This window comes from Poromitra crassiceps, assembly GCF_964638095.1.
Source record: "Poromitra crassiceps genome assembly, chromosome: 1".
Taxonomy (NCBI): domain Eukaryota; kingdom Metazoa; phylum Chordata; class Actinopteri; order Beryciformes; family Melamphaidae; genus Poromitra; species Poromitra crassiceps.
Window position 1 is genome coordinate 87855938 of NC_139623.1, and position 14954 is coordinate 87870891.

The 14954-nt window shown below is 40.1% G+C and overlaps 1 protein-coding gene across 7 annotated transcripts in view; it reads right to left on the reverse strand.

Moving 5' to 3' along the window:
• picalma (phosphatidylinositol binding clathrin assembly protein a) overlaps positions 1–14954 on the reverse strand; it is a 77708-nt gene that overhangs the window by 42727 nt on the left and 20027 nt on the right. The window lies entirely within an intron of this gene.

Here is a 14954-nt window from a genome sequence, read left to right on the forward strand (position 1 = left end):
TGAATGAGTCGGTGTGGCCTCAAAGCCACATGTGAGATATCACAAGCACTTTTATTAAAACAAGATAGGCCTGGGTGATACGGACAAAATCAAACATCACAATATTTGTTGACCAAATATACCTCAGTGGTTCCCAACCTTTTCCAACTCAGGGACCACTTGAAAATCTCAAAACTTTCCGCAGCCCACCTCCGACCCCATGAAAGATAATGCGTTCTCAGACAGAGGACTTTTTATTTTCCACAGTCACGAACACAGCAACTGAAACATGTTGCAGCATTTTCAGTGTTACAGTTTTCAAGGAGCTGTCCGTCAGCAAGGGGGTTTAAATTTGTTTCATGTAAAAAGAATATGATTTGAAAATATGATTTGAAGCCATACAGCGGAGCCAACATTTTATGTTCATACATTCCCTCTTTTGCTCTTATCTGCTGCTCTACATGATGCCAAGCTGGCCGCAATAGATGAAATACTAGAGAGCAATGGAGTGCTGGTGAGTCAGGTAAACAAAAATGTTTTGCACAAACAGTTCCTGAAAGGTGAGGTGCTGGAATGGGCGACACTTCCTGGCACAGTGAAGTTCCTCCTTAGCATGAACTCTGAGCAGTGCTGGCCTGGGCTTGTTACACAAATCAGTATTCATTTCAATGTGATATCATTATGTTATTACTCGCAGGGAACCATCATTTACAACACTACCTCATTTTGCCGTTACATGCCAAAATTGCCAGTTGTGTTAGTTAACTCAGTTACCTCTACTGTGAATGATCAGGCAAAACAAACACTGCTGATGTATGGGGCAGCATAAGGGACAAATGTAAGACTACCGTAAATTCCGGACTATAAGCCGCACCGGTGTATAAGCCGCACCTGCAAAGTTGACTGTTTTTTACATATATAAGCCGCACCGGACTATAAGCTGCGGGTGTTTTAATGGTATTTATTTTTATTTTTATTGTGTTTTAATGTTTAATTACCATATGTAAGGGTTCATGCACAGAGGGGATTGTCGGGAAAGAGATGGCTGTTTGAGGAAGCTCCCATTTATTAACATTTCAACAAAACAACATAACACAACACCACCTGTGTTTCTTTTTTACAGTGCACACAGTGTCATACAGTGTGGTGAAAAGAGGGCAAGAGAGGAAATTAAAACAGAAGTGGATTTATAGTTAGACAGAGTGCTAAAAAAGAGAGATTTTTTTTTTTTTTTTTGGAAAAAATCCATAGATAAGCCGCACCGTTATATAAGCCGCAGGGGCCAAAAAAGGCCAAAAAACGGGAAAAAAGGTGCGGCTTATAGTCCGGAATTTACGGTACTGAGAAGCCTTCGGGCCTTGAGACTGTTCCAATGATGCCACATCTCATCAGGCCGAGCAGATATCTTCACATAGGGAAGAAAGTCATAACTCAGAAGGGCCAAATGATGCTCTTTAATTGGGCTGACATAATTGAGACTGTAAAGAGATGGTCTTGAAGAACATGCAATTTAGCCGTGGGAATCTGCTATATCATTTGAGCTCTACAGAGCGAGAGTGATGGCGTTTTTGTAGGCCGGGTTTGTAGGACAACCCGGAAGTTAGCGTCGCCCTGGTTCCCTCGTCTCCAAGTCAATGTTTTTTTTGACTGGGTTTTTGCCTGAAATAAGGTATGTGGTTAACAAAGGTTTATGATTATGAAGTTCATGATGCAATCGCCAGATATCTCGTGATTGCATTTATGCTCCAAAAATCATAAAAGTGGTGTTAATTTGTGAAGCTTATCTTGCTGAACAAAACCTCTAAGTATCATAAGCTTTTGTTAACCACAGACCTTTTTCAGGCATCTAACCAACAACGCATTAAAAAAACCATTGACTTCCAGACGAGGGAATCGGGAATTTAGGGGTTTTAGGAGAAGCACTCTATTGTTGCTTACAATCCATTCTTCTTCTTTTTTAATGGCCATGGTTGTGGCCCATTCTCCTAATATGTAGCCTAAATACCTGGTTGTGTGTTTGCGGTATACTTTGTTTGATACACTGGAGCGTGAGAATCATCTCAGTGTTGGGATGATTCTCTGTGAAATTCCTTGAGATCACACTAAGCTGAAAATGACTGGGCTATGTGGTTTAGGAGTATGGATACAGGCAGGGTAGGGTAAAGAGCTCAACTGACTGTTTGCAAACAAACAAGAAAGCAAAGAAGAGACATCCCTCTCCAGTGCTGTCCAGTGAAGTCAAATTCATGTGAAGAATCACAAAAATCCCAGTAAACCATTTCAGTTAGTGAAATTAATCTGATTTCGACAATCCCAATACAAGTTATTCACCATTACAAAAGTCTGATGAGATGCCAATGAAATGGCTTCATTGTAATACCCTCTTCCAGGCAATCAAGTCATGACTGGCTAACTGTTCAATCAATCAATCAATCAATCAATCAATCAATCAATCAATCAATCAATCAATCAATCTATCTCCTTTATTTAACCAGGTAAAAAAACTAATTGAGATTAAAACCTCTTTTCCAAGAGCGACCTGGCCAAAACGGCAGCATAAAGACAGTTACATCAATACACACAAACACAAAATAAACAGATAAAATACAGTCAGTCACACTCAGGGAAACAATAGTGAGGTTACACCGCAGGGCAATCACAAGAGCCAAGAGAACTCATTTCTCTGTCTCTTAAGATTGACCTGAATTCCCCCAGAGTTATACGATTTGATAGTTTCAAGTCCTTCTGCAAATCATTCCAGGTAGAGGGGGCAGAACATTTAAAAGCCTTTTTACCCAGTTCAGTTCTGACTCTCGGGACCTGCATCTGAATAATATCCTGAGAGCGCAGGCCATAATGGCTGAGGTTTCTACACATATGTAAACACAGATATGTAGGAAGAAGCCCAAGAATAGATTTATAGATAAAAGTCAGCCAGTGAGCCAGTCTACGGACAGATAGAGATGGACAATTTGCAACAGCATACAAAGTGCAGTGATAGCTGCAGTTAGTCATAAAGCGCAAAGCACAGTGGTACACCATGTCCAGTTTCTTTAAGTACTGGTCAGGAGCATTCATGAAAAGCAGATCTCCATAATCCAACAAGGGTAGAAAAGTTGTGGTGGCATGTTTCGGCTGCCGAAACATGTCAGGTCCAAACATTGTTTCGGCTGCCGAAACATGTCAGGTACAAACATTGCCTAACTGGCCTATATAGATGAACTATTATAAATAAGATGATCAATAAATAACCGTATCATCAGCATAAAAGTGGGACACAGCATCAGACAAGTTTTCGCAAAGATTATTCACATAAATTGTGAACAACAATGGCCCTAATATGGAACCTTGAGGCACGCCCTTTAAAACAGGGAGGAAGGAGGAAGAAGACCCAGTGGCCTGGACAGACTGTGTTCTACCTGATAGGTAATTAGAGAACCAGTTTACAGCATGGTCAGATAAGCCAATCTTGTGGAGTCTATCTGCCAGGATGACATGATCAACAGTGTCAAATGCCTTTGACAAGTCAATAAAAAGAGCTACACAATATTTTCAGCCATCTAGTGCCTCTATGATATCATTTACCACTTTAATAGCAGCAGTAACTGTTGACTGTGATCCCAGTTATCCAATATTCATAGACATCAGATGCTACAAAGAAGCTTGGCCTACAACATAAATAAATATTTAAGTGAATTTTATATTATGGGGAGATTATTAATTAATACACAGGACAAGATGTTACTATCCCTTGTGCCAAAATTTGAGGAAAAACACATTTAGAAGCCCAATCCAGAATAAAACAAGCTAACAGGCTAACACACTAATAAACAAGACACAAATCACCAGTTGCCTACCCTAGCCAACAGCAGTATGAAGCAAGATGAATGATCCCCTCTCCAGGCCAAGATTTCTCCTCCTACTTGTGTGAAAATCACTTAAGGATCAGGATGATTTATTCGCCTTTTTGGCCCATTTGTGGTTTGGCATTGCTCTATTATTGTTTTATCTGTGGTATTACTGGAGATAACATTTAAGTTGAAAAAGGCTATGTTGTTTAAAGCAGGACTAAACCCCCCAGATTTCTGGCAGAACGGCATGCTGCTTGATCTGAAAAAACCTATGGGAAAAACCAAGAAATGGCCATCTCCCCTTGTCTCACTATACTCTTTGGCTGTGGTAGGAAAAGGAAAAAGATTTCGGGGAATGACGGCATGACAGTTTGCCCACCGCCTAAAAGAAAAGTTATATGAGAGCTACACAATCTTTATAAATATCAACAACTAGCCAACGCTGGTGGCCTGTATGGAAACGTATGGAAACAGCGTTGCTCAAAATGGTTGAAAGTTATATCAATTTGGTCATTCAGTGGCGAACTAACAACTGCCATTAACTCCCATGTAAGTATCGTTAAAAGAGCCTGGTGACGCGAGCCTGGGGCCGCAGCACAGCACAATAGTCAGGACAAACCCCCTTCTCTCAACATGCTCTAATGTAATCACAATGGGAGATTTCTGCACGTTATTAACTTGTCCAACTTATCCTCTAGAACTCTAGGTGTAGTGTGCCATCATCACCCACACATCACACCCCCCTCTGCTTTTTCCTTGTCTTGAGCGCGAGACCAGAGAAATCTCCCTGCTGTCGCCCGTCCCAACATGCCGCGCCGCCTGGCATGCAAAACTACTCTGTGCTCAGCTCCATAAGAGTAACGTTATATGTAGATAGACAGGCACAATGACCTATGAATAAAAGCGTGTTACCATAGTAAGTTGTTACCGTAGTTTTGCACCGCTGTCAGTCAGAAGCTGTAATTAATCGTCCTACCTGTCCGTCTTGCAGTGCTAGGGGAAGATAAAATCAATCCATTCCAGTCTGTCCAAACTTAATACCGATCTAATCTCAGTATGAGATGCAGGGAAATATATTATAGTAGCCGATGTGTTTAGAGCAACATTGTCACGTCGTAGTATAGCGTTATATTTTACATGTTTGCTAAACTGAGATGAGCTTTGTTTGCGGAAATGACGGTGGGGATGAAAGTCGCTGTGTGGGGGGAGGCTCACTTTGGTGCGGACTCGGAGCTGCTGCTGGGCCCGCAGACAGTACAAACACACATTCTCATCCCTCCCTCCTCCTCTCTCTCTCTCGGCACAATCAAGTGGTTGAGTAGTTCTCAATGTGGGGTCAGGGGACCACCAGTGGTCCTTGAGAGGATTCCAGGATTCTCTGTTATCTCTCAACCTAATGGAATTCTGGACAAAATCATATCTAGGCTACATAAAAAAAACAGATTTGCATCTGAGATCAAATCTCATCATATGGGGGTCCATTGCCCCAATGTGAACTAAATTAGGGCTCCTTAGTATGAACAAGGTTGGGAATGATTTACAGCAACACAATGCCATTTCCTTCCCTTTATTTCTATTTATGATTATAGTGGCTTTTATTGATAGTATTTATGTTACATCACCACATGGCCATCTTGGTGGGAAAATAACAGGCGATTGTAATCAATTAACAGGTGATTAACAGGTCAAGTGACACAACCAGCCAATGAGCTGTGTGTATTGTGGCGCCATATTGGTAGGAAAATGCGTGTGACATAATGGGAATAGGCTTGGAGTTGTGAGGAGCCAGGAAAGGGTACAGGGGGAGTAGGGGAGTTACCATCTTGAAATCACACAGTCTTTGGGTACAACGTGACGTCAGGTTGTACCACATTTTGTGCAGTTTTGAGGGGAAAAAAAAGCAGTGTTGAACCCATAGAGGTCACTTATGCAGCTGGAAATGATACAAATGGTACAATGGTAACCGTTTGGTCTCAAATTTGGAAATTTTTACCAGAATTCTTCACACACCACCCTCAAAGTCATATATTGGTTCAAAGCTGGAAAAAAAGTGTTTGGGGGTTTAGTCCTGCTTTAAGCAAAGGGGTTGGAGTGAGGACAAATGTATTCCTGAACCATAAAAAAAACTTCCAATTTGCCAAATACATTCTTGATACTATTTTTAGAACGAACTAGGCAAAGCTCAGACTAAATGTCTCACTGAAAAGACCCACACATGGCAAAATGATTGAAATGTCCTCTTGGTAAAGTTAATAGTTAATAACTGTTGTGTTTGAGGCGGTTGTGGGAGCCATTGTGGCCTGTTTACATGGGTCTATGAATCCTCCTCAGTGTTTGTTCAAAGCCACACAAAAGGCTTTTTTGCTTTTTACACACACAATAAAGGCCACCCATGTGACAACAAAAGCCTTTTCAGACGTGACTGAAATGGTCATGAGGAGTACAACTTCACCAACAACCTTCTCCACTGGCAGTGCACAGGTTTGCTTTGTGAAGACCAATCATACCAACATGAGCCTTCACTTCTGACTAGGGAGGGGATCTTGTTGTATAGTGGAGACTAGGGAGGGTATCTTGTTGTATAGTGGAGACTAGGGAGGGCATCTCAGTGTTTCCCATACATAAAGGAATTTGTGGCGGGCCGCCACAATAATATTTTGACCGCCACAATAAGATGTTGACAAAAAAAAAAAAAAAAAAAAAAGTTTTTTTACAGTGCACCTGAACGCAACATGCAAGATATCCGCTGAATAAGTGTCCAATAAATGTTCATGTCATTCTGGCCAATACTTCTGTTATAGCATTTCAGTCTGGAATATGGAATATCTTTCAATAATCTATGATTTAGCTGCTAAATTGTCAAATACCGCCATCTGCTCGCTACCCAGGCACTTATGTATGTACTTAACCCAACTAACTTAACTAACTATCCGGTGTGCACAACACTGTCAGCCTAAACTCCGGCTGACACCCCAAAAACCTACAATCCGCTACAGAAAAATGTATATTGTTTGTTTATTAACTGGCCCCTCGCCTTCTATCATTTCATGAAAGTGGCAAAGCAAGTTGAGTATGCCTATAGGGAGAAATTTAGTTTGTCATTGTAAACCCACAGCACAGTAATGATGACATGTTCTTCATAGATCTAGCTTTTTAATTTTGCTCTTAAGCTTTCTCAAAGTACACCAAATTCATGCATTTTACTTTAAAATGTTTAAAAAAATCTCGCGGGGGGGCATGTCCCCGCACCCCCCTAGGGGGTCTGCGGTCCCCCACCACAAATTCTCAAAATCCTGTGGGAAACACTGCATCTTGTTGTATAGTGGAGACTAGGGAGGGCATCTTGTTGTATAGTGGAGACTAGGGAGGGCATCTTGTTGTATAGTGGAGACTAAAGCCACTGAACCCATCATGCATCAGTAAACTGAGATTAAAGGGGAAAGTTGCAAAGGGGAATATCTCCTTATGTATAGAGAAGATCAATATGGAATGATCAGAAATAACCTTCTGGATTGAAAAAAGTATCCAGTTGCAAATATTTTTTTTACTGATATTGCAATTGCAATATGATTTGCCATATCAGAGGGAATTATGATTTTTACATCATTCTTCTTTCATTAAAAAAAAACATGAAAAATGATTATGTGTGACAGGGTCCAGGGATCTATACCAAACAAAGGTGTTTTCTTAAGTCTGTAGAATATGACGTGTAAGCCAGGAGATCTCTGCAGCACAACAACATACATTTTAATTTAAATTTGTATTTTGACACACATTTCAACTTTAACAAATATTGCACCTCCTGTGATTTGGAAATTGCAGTAGGCCATATTGTGATTTTTATTAAATTTTGATGAATTCTGTAGCCCTATTCTCTTTTGATTGCCACAGGCAAATAGATGGTCCAATGTACAGGTTGTTCAAATTAGGGATGGCAAAAATGAAAAAAACAAAACAAGAACAACAACCCACCGTCATTAACTGATCATTAATCAGTTAACTGAGAAGATTAAAATGGCTATTTGACTGTCTGTGACCCATTAAACAATTACCATACAACATAGGGCTGGGTATTGGCAAGGATCTCACGATACGATACGTATCACGATACTTGGGTCCCGATACGATTGTATCACGATATATTGCGATGCGATACATATTGCGATATTCTACATAATTTACTCAAAATTAAATAATAGAGCTAAAGATACAACACACTGTGTACCACCCAGGTAGTGTAATAATATGTACATCACTTTATACTAGGGGTGTCACGATACACTCAGTTCACGATACGATACGTATCACGATACTGGGTTCACGATAACGATACGATTTTAACAATATTTTTTTAAACTTGAATAATGACAATATATGACTGGAAAAGTAGTATTTTATTTGAAATGCACAAATACAAAACATGTTGTTGTGGGAAATTATTATTACAATAACAACTAGAAAAAACATGAGATTGGAGATAAGGCTTATCTTGAAATAGAATGAGTTACACCGTCACTTAGATTTACTTTGAACTAAAAGGTTTCTCAGCAGTATAAATTCTCATTATGCATCTTCAGTTTTTCTTCAAACTCAAACAACAAGACTTTTCTTAATCTATTTTTTATGCATCTTCAGTTTTTCCTGTCAAGTAAACAGTTTTGCCAGAAACTCAATTGAATGGTTTCTCTCCTGTATAACTTCTCATGTGTCTCTTCAGAGACTTGTTCAACTGAACTACTTTCCACACATTGAACTTCAACAAACAAAGACGTTTCTTAGTCTATTTTTTGAAAAAAAAAAAAAAAAAAAAAAAAAAAATTGCGATATGAGATTTCATCTCAACGATACATATCGTGACGTTTTACTATCGCGAAATTTCGTGGGACGATATATTGTGACACCCCTACTTTATACTGATAAGTTAGTGGACAAATTTAGTCAAAACTACTGAGTGTTGAGTGTTACTGAACGCATCGATATGGGAAATATCGATACAGTATCGATTAGGAGTGGGAATCACCAGATACAGAGGCCTGGCATGGCATGGCCTGCACAAAAAAAAAAAAAAAAAATTATATTGCGATACTTGGCGTCCAAGTATCGATACAGTATTGGGAAATAAAATATCGCGATATATTGCCGTATCGATTATATTGCCCAGCCCTAATACAACAAATGCTTAATTTTTTTCATTAGAAAGCATTTATTATGCCTCCACCGGCGATAGCCAGGCCGGAGGCATTATGGATCCGGGTTGTCCGTACGTCCGTCCATACATATGTCCATCCGTCCGTCTGATGTTCGTTAACACGATATCTGAGGAATGCCTTGACGGAATTTCAACAAATTTGCCTCAAACATCGACTTGGACTCGAGCATAAACTGATTAGATTTTGGTGGTCAAAGGTCAAGGCCACTGTGACCTAGGGCTGTGAATCTTCACTGGCCTCACGATTCGATTCGATTACGATTCAGAGGGCTACGATTCGATTCGATAACGATTATCGATGCATCTCGATGCATCTCGATGCATCTTAAATCGATGCATCACTTTTTTTCCCGAATACATGGTTTTTTTTCTCACTTTCTTTTTTCTCACTGTGGCTACTTTTAAAATAAAAGTGCATTTAGAATTTAAAATAAACAACTGCATGTACTTCCATTATATTTTATTTGATTATATAAAAAAAAAATATATATAATAATTTAATAATCGATTTTTGACATTTGTGAATCGATGCAGAATCGTGCAGGTCCGCATCGCGATGCATCCTATAATCGATTATTTTTGACACCCCTACTGTGACCTCTTGAATGCCATTTTCAAGCTTGTTAACGCAATATCTCAGGAATGCCTTGATGGAATTTCATCAAAGTTGCCTCAAACATCGACTTGGACTCAAGCATAAACTGATTCGATTTTGGTGGTCAAAGGTCAAGGCCACTGTGACCTCTCGAACGCCATTTTCAAGCTTGTTAATGCAATATCTCAGGAATGCCTTGACGGAGTTTCATCAAATTTGCCTCAACCATCGACTTGGACTCAAGGATGAACTGATTAGATTTTGATGGTTAAAGGTCAAAGTTCAAGGTCACTGTGACCTCACACACCTAATTTCCAAGCTCTGTAACACAACATCTCAGGAGCGCCTTGACGGAATTTCTTCCAATTTGCCTCAAATGGCGATTTGGACTCAAGAATGAACTAATGGCGGAGGCATAAATCCGCGGTGCGGTCGTTCTAGTTTTTACATCTGCAAGCAGAAAAAACAGATTAACAAAATGAAATGAAATCAAGTTGAATCCTCCAACGCACTAAACAAAAACATTGCTCCGATACTGCTTAGGAGCACGCATTGATCAGAATGGGGAAACGCTGGCAGGGGGAAAAAATCTATACTAACAATTCTCAAACTAATTAGTGAACTACACGTCGGATTTAGTGTAAAAAAAATCAGCAGAAACGAATAGAAAAAGCTCAGAACGAAAATGTGTTGCTGGTGATTGGTGAATGAATTTCCACTTTAAAGAGGACATCACTCAGCCGCCCCGTGCAGTGTAGTGGATGACAGTGTGTCTCATCACTGACGACGTAGGCTGTATGCTCTCTATATGTCTGTCTGCCTGCACATGACATGAGGAGGACGAGCGCTGAAAGATCCCGCCGGTCCGCAGTTAATCAATGCATACAGTAGCCTACAAAAGGATCTGGCTCTGAATGTGTGCATATCATGTCTGTCATTTGGCGATGCAGTTCCACTTACCCTGACAGACAATCCGTCTCTCGTTGTGAAACAATTTCTCCGAACTGGCGTGCGTTGGACGGTAAAGAGTCACGTTAATTGATACTTTTCAATCGTCAATTGGACTGCTTCGTGTCTGTATCTTTGGAACACGGTAAAAACTGAATTGTTTTGCACGTTTCATCATTCAATGCGCACGTGTGCGTGCATGTGCACGATGAACGTGCAGGCAGGCTGGGAGAGAGAGACACACCGAATGAGCCAATGAAGAAAAAGTACCGGTAATGTTTTACTATCAACCACAATGATTAATGCACTAATGTACCTAAGGATCAGAGGGAAACAACAACAACAACAACATGATTATCAGACAGGCACTCGCCCCACCGATGCAACCCTCTGAAATGTTTACTTGTATTTGTGCCGCCCACCCACATGGCATAGTACGTGTGTTAAAGGGCACATGTATTTAACTGATGACGGTCGGTTATCGGTTGACATCCCTACTTCAAATATGTTTGCACATGCTGATTTCCAGTCCATATTTGGCATACATCAGGGATTGTATACATCAAGTTATACTTGATGTATGGAGTGCAAATCTGACATGAGTTTTGCCTTTAAAGACACACTGAGTTCCATATGGCCCTTAGATGTGAACTGTGTTTGTTTTAGTTTGTACAAATTGTCTAGGTCGAACCCCCTCCTTTACAATATTATATATACCGTAGTGTCAGTATAGTCAGCGTAGTTGGAGATATCGGGCATTGTTTTCCTACCTTCAGTAGAAGCCATTTGCTGCCATTCATTCTTATACAATATGAATTTACAGACTTTAAAATTGTCTGAGCTGACCTAGATAATCCATCACAGTAAACATGAGGCCTTGCTTTGTCAGTTTCTGTTTTATAGTCATTTCATTGTGCCCCAGTTCAGTGTTTTCATATCAATGCATTATGTTACACTCTGCTTACTGTCAATCATCTGACACCCACTGGAAGTCTCCTACAGGAAATAATCCTTTCAAAAACATGTCGCCTTACAAACTTTACTGTCAAATCCCTGTCTGTTTATTTAGTTACTTTGTTAGCAGGGACTGAGGGACAGCAGTCAATTTCAAGCTAGGTTTGACACCATCAAAATTTGTATTTTAAAAACAGGGGAAAATTGCATACAGCACATTGCAAAATGACTGACACACGGGGGAATGTATTCTCCTTTAAAGTCACACTGAAAAATGACTTTTTACAGTTAGGTCCATATATATTTGGACATGGGACACAATCTTCATCAGTTTACAATGAATACAAGGGAATCAGTTATATGAATCAGTTCAATTTCCATTGACCGTTATAGATGCCTAGCCTGATATTCAAACTGCATCGTCAATTCATAAGAGTGGGCGTGGCTTCGAAGGTCTGGAGCCAGGCTAATACATGCCCACTCAATGGAACTGGTTCCCTTGTATTTATTGATGATGCAACTGCTGACAACAGCAGTGTTTCGGACAATATGATCTGCTCATATTCAGTCAAGTGCTTCAGAACCCATTGAACCATTGCATGATTATTTTAGTTTGTCGAATTACTTTTGCTCCCTTAAAAGGGGGGGGGGCACATGTAGAAACTGTTGTAATTCCTACACTGTTCACCTCATAGGCGCCGAAACCGTGGGTGCCCCGGCGCCCGAGCACCCACGGAAAGAGCCGAGCACCCACGGGGAAATGGGGGGAGCGAGAGAGAGAGAGAGAATTGATATGCCTACTGCATGTGCCTGTGTCAAGATGTCAGCGCAGTTGCCAAACGCATTGGAAGCGTCTGATGCTCGCGTTTTGAAGTCCACCTGTTGTTTTAAACTGCCGAACACGCACTATAGAGGCACTAGACACGCTCCAGCTCTCTCAGCCATAAATCCATGATCCCCTCTCTGCGCAGCCACTTTTTCATCCCCGTCTCTGTCTCTATGCTCCACAAACAAATCTCACGGCAGTTTAATAGCAAGCATGTAAAATATAACGCTAATAGAAAAACAAAGTGAGAATGCGCTTAAACACATCGGCTACCAAAATATATTTCCTGCATGTCATGATGAAATTAGATCAGCAAAAGTTTGGACAGATGGGATTGCTTAATTTTCTCATCCTCCGCACAGTGCTGCTTTTTTCCCTCCACTCTGCATGACAGACAGGAAGGACGATTACAGCCTCGACTGACAGGGGCTCAAAACTACTAACAACTTTTTATTCATCAGTCATTGTGCCTGCCTACATTAAAGTGACCATTTCCCCAAAATACTGATGTTCTGTGCTATTGGTTGCCTATAGCTATTTGGTATCTGATGCCTGCCAGTGCGCTATAGGAGCAGAAATTGACCCGCGTCAATTGAAGCGGGTAAATGAATGCTTTCTCTGCGTTTGGGGCTTGAGAAAGAGCATTGAGCAACACTGCTGCTGATTATGAGATGTGGTGTATTTTGGTTAAACGTTAGATCTTTGATCTCAATGTCTCTGTGGCTGCATCATGTCCCTAGATGGGCTTTGTGGCTTGTGTATGCGCACCCACTGGCAGAAACATAAATCGGCGCCTATGGTTCACCTGATTTGGATGTAAATACCCTCACATTAAAGCTGAAAATCTGCACTTAAAGCACATCTTGATTGTTTCATTTTAAGTCCATTATGGTGGTGTACAGAGCCAAAATTATGAAAATTGTGTCAGTGTCCAAATATTTATGGACCTGACTAACTCATTCTATCATACCATACAAATATTTGACAATTTATGCCATAACAAAAGAAAATTATATTCATTGTATTTTGATATCAGATTTTTTTTTAATCAATCCCACTCTTTCCCCATCTCTGATTGCTGTCTATTGCAGAACATTCTGTTGAGCTACGTTGCTACGTTTTTCTTTTTTGCTACATTGCTACTTTCAGAGAATATGCAAAGGTACCGTTAATCCCTCCCTGTTTGTGAAATGGACATTGTGTGAAATCTGTTCTCAACCTACAGTACCTACTTCCCTAAAATATACCGTTAGAAAGCAGGAAAAAAACGGAGTCAGCCATAGGAAGCTTTCACCCCCTTTTCATCAGCGGAAACAGAACTGAACACATGAGGAAGCTAAGCAAAATGAGCACAGATGACAGAAGAAAAGTTGACATCAAGCCATGAATTTAATCCTGTAGACCAGTGGTTCCAAAGTGGGGTCCGAGGGTCCAAGGTCCTTGAGGGGGTTCCAGGGGGTCCCCCCCCCAGCAAAAAGGGGAAAAATGTACTTTCACTATAATTCCATCCATAAGTAACACAATGACACGACGTATGACTATTTTATTTGGTCATGGGTTTCATTTTCATACACTACACTTTCTGTAATAAAACATAAGCAAAACATCCTTGACATGAAAAAACTTGAGCACCACTGCTGTAGACCCTGTAGTAGTGCGTGTACACATTTTCTAGGAAGCCAAATATACTGAAAGTTCCCATCCTTGCTCAGTAATTTCAAAATACTGGAACTATTTTGTCACTGAAAATCCTGGGAGACAGTAACCCCAGAAAAGACAAAAGACAGACATTTGTTGACTTAGCCAATATCAATGCATTTTACATTAAATTACATGACATTAAATGCAAACACTGTGACAATGACCTGCCATGCATTAAAGAGGACATGAAACATTTGATCATATGGCTCTAGTAACTAGAGTCATAGTTAATTTGCATTTCACCTCAGACAAGACAGGACACTGCTTTCAAGTCTGAAATTTACCTAGATTTGTTCAAAAGATGAACAACATTTCAGGGCGCTGCTAGATGCCAGCACTAGGTTGACAGTACAGTACAGTACAGTACAGTATGGTACGGTATAGTACAGGAGTGTTGGTAGTAAAGATTCTGAATTGTAATAGGCTTACAGCGTATGCTGTTGTGTTTCTGACTTGGTTTGTGGTTGTTTTGATTCATCAAAACATTCAAAATCCTTACTACCAAAGTGTTCTAGGTAAATTTCAGACTTGAAAGCAGTGTCCTGTCTTGTCTGAGGTGAAATGCAAATGAACTAGAGTAGAGTCATAGATCAAATGTTTCATGTCTTCATTAAAGTCGAGATGAAATGAAAAAAATATTTTTTTCTATTTTAGATCACATCCCTGGTTCTTCAGTGCACCTATTTAACAATGTATGCACAAAAATAAATTTTGTTTAGTTTTTCACATTTTTTCCCCACATCAAAAGTTAATTTTTCAAGAGTTCATTCATAACTTTCATGTTTTATCTACAGTTTGCTGATGTAATTTAGTACTATCAAATTTCAACCAATCATATCATGACAGCTGTCAATCAATCTTTATTGGGAGGAGAAAATTCTGAGCAGGCAA